We start from the raw sequence: 9,420 nt of genomic DNA, 5'->3' as shown, positions 1-9,420 counted from the left end.
CTTGCCCTATCAGGTGTCTCCCTTCACCCCCTTTTCTATTGTCCGTCCCCCAGGGAGGAGGTCACCTGTAGACTTCACTTCCAACAGTCCTGTCTGATAGAACTCCCATTCTCAAATATAGAAGTATTAGGGTTACTACGTATGTGTATAAAGCAACTATTTGAAAATACTGATTATTGTGGTGAGTAGAGTAGGTCTCCTCAACTAAACACACTGACTCAAATAGAAAAATTCAAGATATCTCAAAAGCCAAGGACTGTCTTCATGAAACCACATTTAGAGTATGCGCAAGGTAACTGCAAAGACTGTGGAAGATTAGTTGTTAAGATAACAAGGTGTTCTATTTCTATGATGCTGGATGTTTCTAAAAGCTTGAAAAACATTTCTCAAAGAAGAAAAGAAAATGTTAGATCAAAACATTTAAAATGTTTTTATTATGCGTTTCTGAAAAAAAAAAAACAACCCAGAAAACTTGCTAGACAAATTCTAAAAGAGCTGTAACACTTAAATTTTAAATGTTTATAATTGTTTACTTTGGAAGACAGTAAAGACAATCTTAAGTAGGAAAAATGGAAATGTGATTAGAAATGCACGCATACCTTGGAAATATTTCAGGTTTGCTTTCAGACTATGAAAATAAAGCAAATTTAAAGGATACTGAAAACAAGGTTTTCCCTCTCCAAGCTATGTATTTAAATTGTGTTACAAAACAAGCTCACCACCTTCGACGTAATCTCCATTACACTGAACACATTTGTCAAATCTGTGATTCCATTCTTGGAAAGGTTTTCAACAAACCTTCAATGTAGACAACAAACCTTGCAATAATAGGAAGTGAAATAAAAAGTGCTATGCCCACACAGTCTGTGTTGCAGTAGTACTGCAGGTAAGTGGCACCAGGGAAGCAGAGTTTTCTTAATTGCCAGCAAATGGCTTTATGTAAATTACCGCCCATCTCTTAATCTTACAGCTGCTCGTTGTCCTTGTTCCAGACCCTAAATAACATAAAAAGAAATAGGATACTGAGAATTTTAATTAAATGTGAGTTTATGGACCTGTAGTTTATTTGAAAGAATATACTGGGGAAGAAAATCAAGTACTTTAACATTATTGAACTATCAATGAATGATCAATATCTCTAGAGAAATAGGAATCATCAATTCTATTTGAATAATTTTTAGTTTATAAAGAATAGGGATGCTTATAATTATATGTGGGGTAACATGAAAGTCAATATATAAAGAAAATTATTAGAATTAAAATCTACCATAAAAAGGATGTTTGGCAATTAATGGTAATTCCAGAGCTTTTATGATCTAATAATATGACTGCAAGTGGATCTGGTGGAGTGAAATTTTTTAATGGTTCTTCTACACAAATCTCCATACCTCCCGTCAAATGACTGGATGTTGTTGCTAGGTGCCTTCCTATTAATTTTGACACATGGATGTCCTGTGTACAGCAGAAAGAAACACTGCCCGGTTCTAAGCCATCCTCAAATGATTCTTATTTTTTAACTCATTGGTGCAGCCACCGCATGAATCTATTTTGTTAAAAGGTTCCCCCTTTTCACTGCCCTACTACTATATCAAGCACAATGTCCTCCTGGGACTCTCATCTCCTGACAACATGCCCTATGTCTGTGAGACAAAGTCTCATCATCCTTGCATCGAAGGAGCATTCTGGCTATACTTCTAAAAATATTTGTTTGTTCCTTGGCAGTCTATGATACTTTCGATATTCTTTACCAACAACATAATTCAGATGTGCCAATGCTTCTTTGGGCTTCTTTACTCAATGAACAGCTTTCACATGCATATGGGACAATTGAAAATCCCATGGCTTGGGTCAGGCACACCTTAGTCTGCAAAGCAACCTCCCTGCTTCCAACACTGGGAAGAGGTCCCATGCAGCAACCTCCCTGCTTCCAACACTGGGAAGAGGTCCCGCAAAGCAACCTCCCTGCTCCCAACACTGGGAAGAGGTCCCGCAAAGCAACCTCCCTGCTTCCAACACTGGGAAGAGGTCCTGCAAAGCAACCTCCCTGCTCCCAACACTGGGAAGAGGTCCCACGCAGCATTATTTGCCTATTGCAGCCCTTCATTTGATCTCTGGGCTGTTGCTTCCATTGAGCATTGCTTGTAGAGGCAAGACAAAATCCTTGACAACCTCAAACTTTTTCTTGTTGATCAGGTTAGCTACCGGTCTCGTTGTGAGGATTTTGGTTTTCTTTCTGTTGAGTTGTGTTCGTCAGTTTTAAATTCAACAATTCATGCACACTTGTTTCAACTCCTCCACTACAACTCCCTTGATCTCCCATCATTGCTATGCTTTCTCCCTGTATCTCCTGATTTGATGGCTTCTCTTTTCCTAACTACTGAACTCTGTCCTTGAGGAAATGTTGCTCATTTCAAGCTTAAATTGTAAATTATTCTGCCACAAGGGTGAGTTCAGTTCTATATCTGAAAGGTGACTAAGGATCATAATCTCGGGGGGGGGGGCGTCCTACCTGTCTCTATATGACTAGAAAGACTGGTAATGTTTTTTTTATTTATTTTGAGTTTTTGTTTAGTATTTTTATCCCACTCCATCCAGGAGCTTCCAATGTGATCCCTTTCAGAGCAGTTGATAGTAGTAGCCAGAGACTATCTAGTTCTGGTCTCAATTTTACAGAGACTGATGTCTGTATGACCCATCAGTCCTTTGGAATAATTGTTTTTTATATGACTTTCTGTTTCAACACTATTACTTCCTGGATGAGGAGAGACCATTGGCTGTCTCTTAGATGACTGCCAAAAAGGTTTTAAGTCTCCAGTCACTATTCACTCAAGAAAGAGATTTTAAACTATTATTTTGTTTTAAGACCTGTGATTCCTTTCCGTTTCATATCTTAGGATAGTTAACTGGAGAACTGAATTAAAACAACAGGGATGGACATGCAACATTCTGCAGCATATTCCAGCAGCCTAGAGTTCCCAAAGACATGCCTTGCTAGGTTGATATACAGTAAAGGAAAAGGAGACTAAAATGTATAGATAGTCATAAATCCTTAGAGCGTGTTTCGGTAAAGTGAGGATACTCATAGATGCTGAGGACAGAAGGAGGGCCCTTGACATGAGTGAAGAGCAACTTGAGTGAGAACGAGCTATTGGAAGTAATTGAGACAAAGAAGGTCATGGTCAGAGAGCTCTCAACGTTCAGTCTCTTAGATGTCAAATCACTCAAGTAATATGTTCCATGCATCTTAATAAGACCTTTACCCGTCGTTTTACGAATGAAAACACATAGCTCTGCTTTATGAATCTCATCGTATTGCTGTGGATTTCAATGAAATAGGACGCTTTGAAGATTAGATATAGGCGTCAGCCATTGGAGTAATCTAAGTGATACACTGCAAGCTCTGGAGTCAGGCGGTCCTATATTAAATCCTAAATACCGCCATTTTCTTGCTTTGTGACCTAGAGAAAACATGTTTATGCTCCATATCCATAGGTTTTGTCATTTTATTTGAATAATGGGGGAAATAACATTAGATAACTAATGGAATTCTGAAAATGAAATGTTTGCACCCAAAAGCCCTACAGAGCATTGTCTGTTCCAGAATATACACACACAAAGAAATCTTCACTTGATATTTTACCACAAGGAAGAAATAAGGTAAAATTGTTTCTACTTATGAAGAGGTAAAAGTGGTGAGTTACCTTTTCACAAAAATAGAAAATTGGAAACATTATATGAAACAATTATTTTAGAATATTGGCATCACTTGTAGGGCATGGTTGTGGTTCAACAAAGAATTTATTCACCTCATAGGTGGATTTCTGCCTATAGGCAATTTCAAGCAAATATTCGGGAGAGGAAAGGCACTACAGAGTCCATATTCATTCAGGGTTCAAGGATAGAGACATTTTGGCAAGGTCAAAGTGGCTAGATGTATTGTGGTAATCTAGTAGATAGGAGAGAGCCTGTCAAGAAAGAGCTACAGAAGCCTGCAGGGATCCAGCCCCTTGCTGTCACTGGCAGAGTGACAGTCTGAAAATGTGTGTTACGAATCTGCACATACCTTGCCAGAGAGATGTAAAAAAAAAAAAATTGACAAATAGTTAACAATTAGCAGACATCTACCTGCTGAACAATTTCAAGTACTCACAGTGGGCAAGGTAGATTTTAATTTCTACCAGCCAGCATGAAGAAACCTTATTGAATACATAGCACATTTAACACAATTAAGAGAAGTCCACACAGACAGGTAGTGTTTAACAAGTTCAACTGATTACTTATAATTTCCCTAAAAGAGCTTAAAAGCTAATCTTCAAAAGCATGAAACTTAAAAAAAAAATCAAGCAATTTAACTTAAAATGCTTGCCAGAGTAAACCAAATACTCTTTTTTTATAAATTGATTTTAAAATATTGAACATTTTTTATTATCACTTCCAGATATAGAGAAAACAGGAGGGGGGGGGAAATAGTGCAACCTAGATTAAGTACTTAACATTTCTGCCATATATGCTTGATGCATTAAAACACACACACAATTTACTAAACCACTTTAAATATATCAGAAACATTAAAGCACTTCATTTTCAAATACTTTAGCAGACAAATTAAAACATTATCCCATAAGTAATCACACTCCTATCACAGTTCTTAAAAATTACCAATAATAACACAATATCACTTTAGATTCATTCCATATTTATGTTTTCTCAATGGGAATTTCCTCCTGATATTTTAAAATAGTTTTTGAAATGAGGGTAAGCCCAATCACAGATGTCACACTGCATCTGGTTGTTAAGTCTCTTAATTATCTTCTAATCTATACTGAGTTTCCCCCAACCCCCTTTGCACTTTTATGAAATTAGTTTTTGTTTTTAAGAAATGAATGCTGTTATCATCTATTCCACATTCTGGGCTTGTCCAATTATTTCATTTTTGGTAACATGCAATTTGATCTTTTATCTGCAATATTTCCAGCAGATAGGAAATGAGAGTTAAATGCTTGATGAAATTTCCACACACAAGTAACCAGTACATATCTGGGAAGAAGGTATTTTGAAACCCTGAAAATTCTAGCAGGGACGAGAATCAAACTTTCATATGTGAATTTTGCCATCAAAATGTCTATCACATTGAAATTTCAAGTTTTAGCCATTTCAATTTTTAATAATTTGTTTTCTGCAATGTTAAAAAATGGATTCACTTGTCCAGTCATAGCAGACTTCCTCCTTAATTGAATGGAGAATATTTTCCTTCTTTTGAATTTTGTCTGACATCCATGTAATGGTATGATAGCCGCTCATGTGCCAAGAGACATACTTCCCAGAGCATCAGTCTCATAGAGAGAATCTGCACATATGGGTCGTGGTGGGAGAATGGCTGGGGGCCCAGGAGGAAATAGAGGTGGCCAGCATGATAGTCAGGTGGGGGAGGGTCCACAGGACTTCAGGCTTGGCTTACTTGGGAACCCCACCTCTGACCCTGGCAGTGAGCGTGGGGGCGGGGGCAGTAGAAAGTGTCGCGGAGTGGCGACAGATGTAACATTATTTGTTTTTTTCCGGGTGACGTGGAGGAGCTTTCGCTTTCATCTCTTGACGTTTGAGTTTCATTTTCATTCTCGTCTGCATTATGAACTCCTGCAAAATTGGGAACAGTTGATTCGACAGATCTGCTCCTGCTTCCATGTTTCCATACCCAGTGTAAATCACAGCACAAGTTTCTCGCCTTATAACAAATCGAAGGAATGGTGGCTCGGTAAAGGCAGCTATCTCTGACCAAATGGCAAATCACTTATCGCCAACTTTCCACCACTAGTTGGGGAATTCATTTTTCTGCTCTTTCGGTTATGTGTGTGTGTGTGTGTGTGTGTGTGTGTGTGTGTGTATTTTGGTTTGTTTGAAGCTTCACAGATGTTACAGTATTTTGCAGCAGACTTAAATGAAGCTACAACGTTGTCAGAGGCTTTGATCAATACCATCCCAAATGTCAAAGTCATCCCTCTGGCCTGTGCTATGCAGCAGCAGCACCACGTGTTCCTGTCCATGTCCCACTGCCTCCTATCGCCATTGTGAGTTTAGTTCAGAAACGACAACGTGCAGAAGGCCCTAAACGATATGGATTAACACACCGGCTGCAGCAATGGACTGGGACTAGCTGGCGACAGTGTGGGAAGGATGCAGGACTGGGCAGGTTTTGATGCACGTGTTGCTATGCGTCGGAACGTCTTTGATGGCACCTAACAACGATGGTATTTTGAAAAAAGCAAATAACCAAAACTTACTAAAGAAGAAAAATAATATTTAGCTAGCCTTTCATAAAGAACTGAATTTTTATTTTTTAATTTTCCTAACAGAAAACTACAGAATCATTCTGTTTCAGTAGTGATTTCTACCTGAAGGTGTTGATATTATGCTAACTCTATTTACAGTCTTTAAGAAAATAAATAAATATGAATACCTTCTTCACCAGTTTTGGAAGTATAGATCTAAAAGTCAAGAAAATGCAAGCAAAATGTAATACACAGTTAATTCAATACAGTCAAATAAAAATTTTAAATTAGTATATATTACCGAGTATGTTAGTTCAGGTATACTAGAGAAACAAATCCATAGAAACTCACATGTGTGTAGGAAAGAGTTTTATGTATAAGAGCAATTGTACATTAAGAAAACATCTCAACCCAGTCCAGTCCAAGGCCATAAGTCTGATATTAGCCCATATGTCAGATACCAATCTATAAAGTCTCCTTCAGACTCATGAAACACATGCAATGAAGCCAAATGCAGGATGATCACAAACCAGTGGGTAGAAAGTCTTTGGGTCAAGTGACGTTCTAGCATCTCAGAGCTTACAGGGGTCTCTCTGGGGCTTCTCCGGCTTCAGAGGTTTGGTTGCATCCTTGTTTTCTACCGTGTCTACCAGAGAGTCGCCGAAAGAGAGAGGTGTCTTCTGCCTCCAAGGAGGAAGTACCAGATTTCCCAGAATTCTCAGAAGAAGGCTATGTCCACAGAAGTTTCATTGGCTATCTCCAGACTGACAGGCTAGACTCCACCCCTACACTCTTAATCCTTCAATTGACATCAGATTAGGTGCCTACCACACCAAGTGAATTTTTATCTAAGGTCTGCAAGTTTTGGTTTAACAGCTTAAAACATATTATTATGATTCATTCTATCAACTGTGTTTTATTAACTATGTAAAGGCATTAAACTCTACACATCATAACAAAATATGATAGCACTGCAAAGCATAATGTGTTAGGCTGGGTTGACTAAGGAAACAAATCCAGAGACAATCATATATGTATAAGAAAGAGCTTTTTATCAAGAAGTAAATATTTATTAAGAAAATATCCCAGCCCAGTCCAACTCAAGCCTATAAGTCTGATACTAGTCCATAAGTGTCTCAGCCACATGCACTGATGCAGAATACAGGAAGATCACAGACCGGTGGGTGCAGTCTTGTGGATCTAATGGTGGTGGACACCCCTCTATTGCTCTGGCAGCAATCAGGGTCCCCCAGCATGAAGGTGAAGGCAGAAGAGATGGAAGTTTCCAGATGCCTTCTTTATGGGAAAAACATGCCCACAAGGCCGTGACCTGATAAATAGGCTAAACTTCACCGCTACATTTCAACTTTTATTATTTTTATTTTACTAAAAGATCATTTAATTGGGGGCACTTACAGCTCTTATAGCTATCTATACATCGATTGCATCAATCATATTTGTACATATGTTGCCATCATGATTTTCCAAACATTTATTCTCTATTTGAGCCCTTGGTATCGGCTCCTTGTTTTGCCCTTCCACCCTTGTAACCCCTTGATAAATTATAAATTATTATTATTTTCATATCTACAGTGACCGCTGTCTCCCTTCCCCCACAAGTTAACATGAATTTCTGTAACTACCACACACGGGGCTTCCAGAACACTTCATTGTGCTCATGTAGAATGTGGATCAAGAGGCAATTACTTGAACAAAACAAAGGAATACTTCGCAGTTTACAATCTAGAAAGGGGGTGTCAAGGTTGTATATTTTCATCATATTCATTCAATGTGTGTGCTGAGAAAACAATTATGCAAAATTTGAACATATTCAAAGAATTCAACACCAGGATGTGAGGACATCTTATCAACAGCCTGCAATACACAAATGACAAGAGCTTGCTTGCTGAAAGTAAGGAGGACTTGAAGCACTTATTGATGAAGATCAATTATAGCCGCTTTCAGTAGGGATTAAAATGAAATAAATGTAGGAGATAAAAGCCCTGAATCAATAGGAAACATCATGGCAGGTTGAGAAAGGATGGCAGTTGTCAAAGATACAGTCTTGTTGCATATATAATCAATCCCCATGGAAGCAGCACTCAGGATTTCAAAGGAAACATTGTATTGGATAAATCTGGTGCACAAGACCACTCTGAAGTGTTCATGAGTGAACCCTTGCAAGATGGTATCAAGCTGGTCTACCACCTAGAACTCTCCCCGCCTGAGCCCGAAACCGACAGGTAGGGGCCAGACAGGGACCCCAATGCTGGGAAATCCAATGTGCAGCCTGAATTTGCAGTGCTCCAGGATTATTGTGAATATTCCCCTGTGCTTTTTTACCCCTGGAGAACAGTGCAGAGTTCAGCGCGTGAGCGTCCCTTGTGGCCCCCTCTCACCCAGCACAGCACCCACCAGTGCAAGGAACTCTCCCCTTCTTGATCCCCTACCAATCAGAGCCACTTTTTACCTAGGGCCTCCAACCCCTGTCCCTCTCTAACAGAGGGCAGCACCCTCAGCAGGGGCCATAGACTCTCCATAGCCCCATGCTATCACCTGGTCCACGCTCCCTATCCTTGCAAGGGGTCAGCCCCAAGATAGAAACTGCCAGATAGCAACTCCCAGCTAACTGGACCAGCCTCACCCAGAATTTAACAGGTAGGGACCCTGCCTGGGTAAATCAGACACCCAACCTGTACCCTGAGTACTTTAAAAGTATGTTTGATTTTTTTTCCTTTGTAGGAAACAAACACAAACAAAAAACAAAACTATTTTTCCCCCAGGAGAACCTAGAACACAGTACACACAACTAGTCTCAGAGACTCCCCATCCCCCAACTCAGCTGCTCAGTGGTGCTGGAACGTACCTGCTCCTGAGCTCCACCTGTTTGGAAGCCCCTCTTCACCAAGGACCCCCATTCCTATAGTCTATAGGTGGGTTCCACCTTGGGAGCCCAGTGTGGAGGGTGCACAGCAAGGCATGGTGCAGAATCCTGATACAGCTCCTTCGCCTGCAGAACACGCTGTCCCCGAAAGCCAGGAAGCAGTGTGCACCAAGCTAAGGGCTCCAGGCTATAAATGCAATAGCATCAGTCTGCTGCATTCTTCCTATATTATATAGGGGTTGATACGTGACTGCTAGGTTACCAAATATA

At 39.7% G+C, this 9,420-nt stretch overlaps 2 pseudogenes; both read right to left on the bottom strand.

Annotated features, from left to right (window-relative positions):
- Positions 1 to 434: 434 nt before the first annotated feature.
- On the bottom strand, positions 435 to 506 carry LOC142449565 (U7 small nuclear RNA; annotated as a pseudogene).
- Positions 507 to 5,227: 4,721 nt separating this feature from the next.
- LOC142449128 (survival of motor neuron protein pseudogene) lies at positions 5,228 to 9,184 on the bottom strand (annotated as a pseudogene).
- Positions 9,185 to 9,420: the final 236 nt, after the last annotated feature.

Source organism: Tenrec ecaudatus, chromosome 5 (genome assembly GCF_050624435.1).
Source record: "Tenrec ecaudatus isolate mTenEca1 chromosome 5, mTenEca1.hap1, whole genome shotgun sequence".
NCBI lineage: Eukaryota > Metazoa > Chordata > Mammalia > Afrosoricida > Tenrecidae > Tenrec > Tenrec ecaudatus.
The sequence above is the reverse complement of the archived record's forward strand: the minus strand, read 5'-3'. Positions and strand labels throughout refer to the sequence as shown.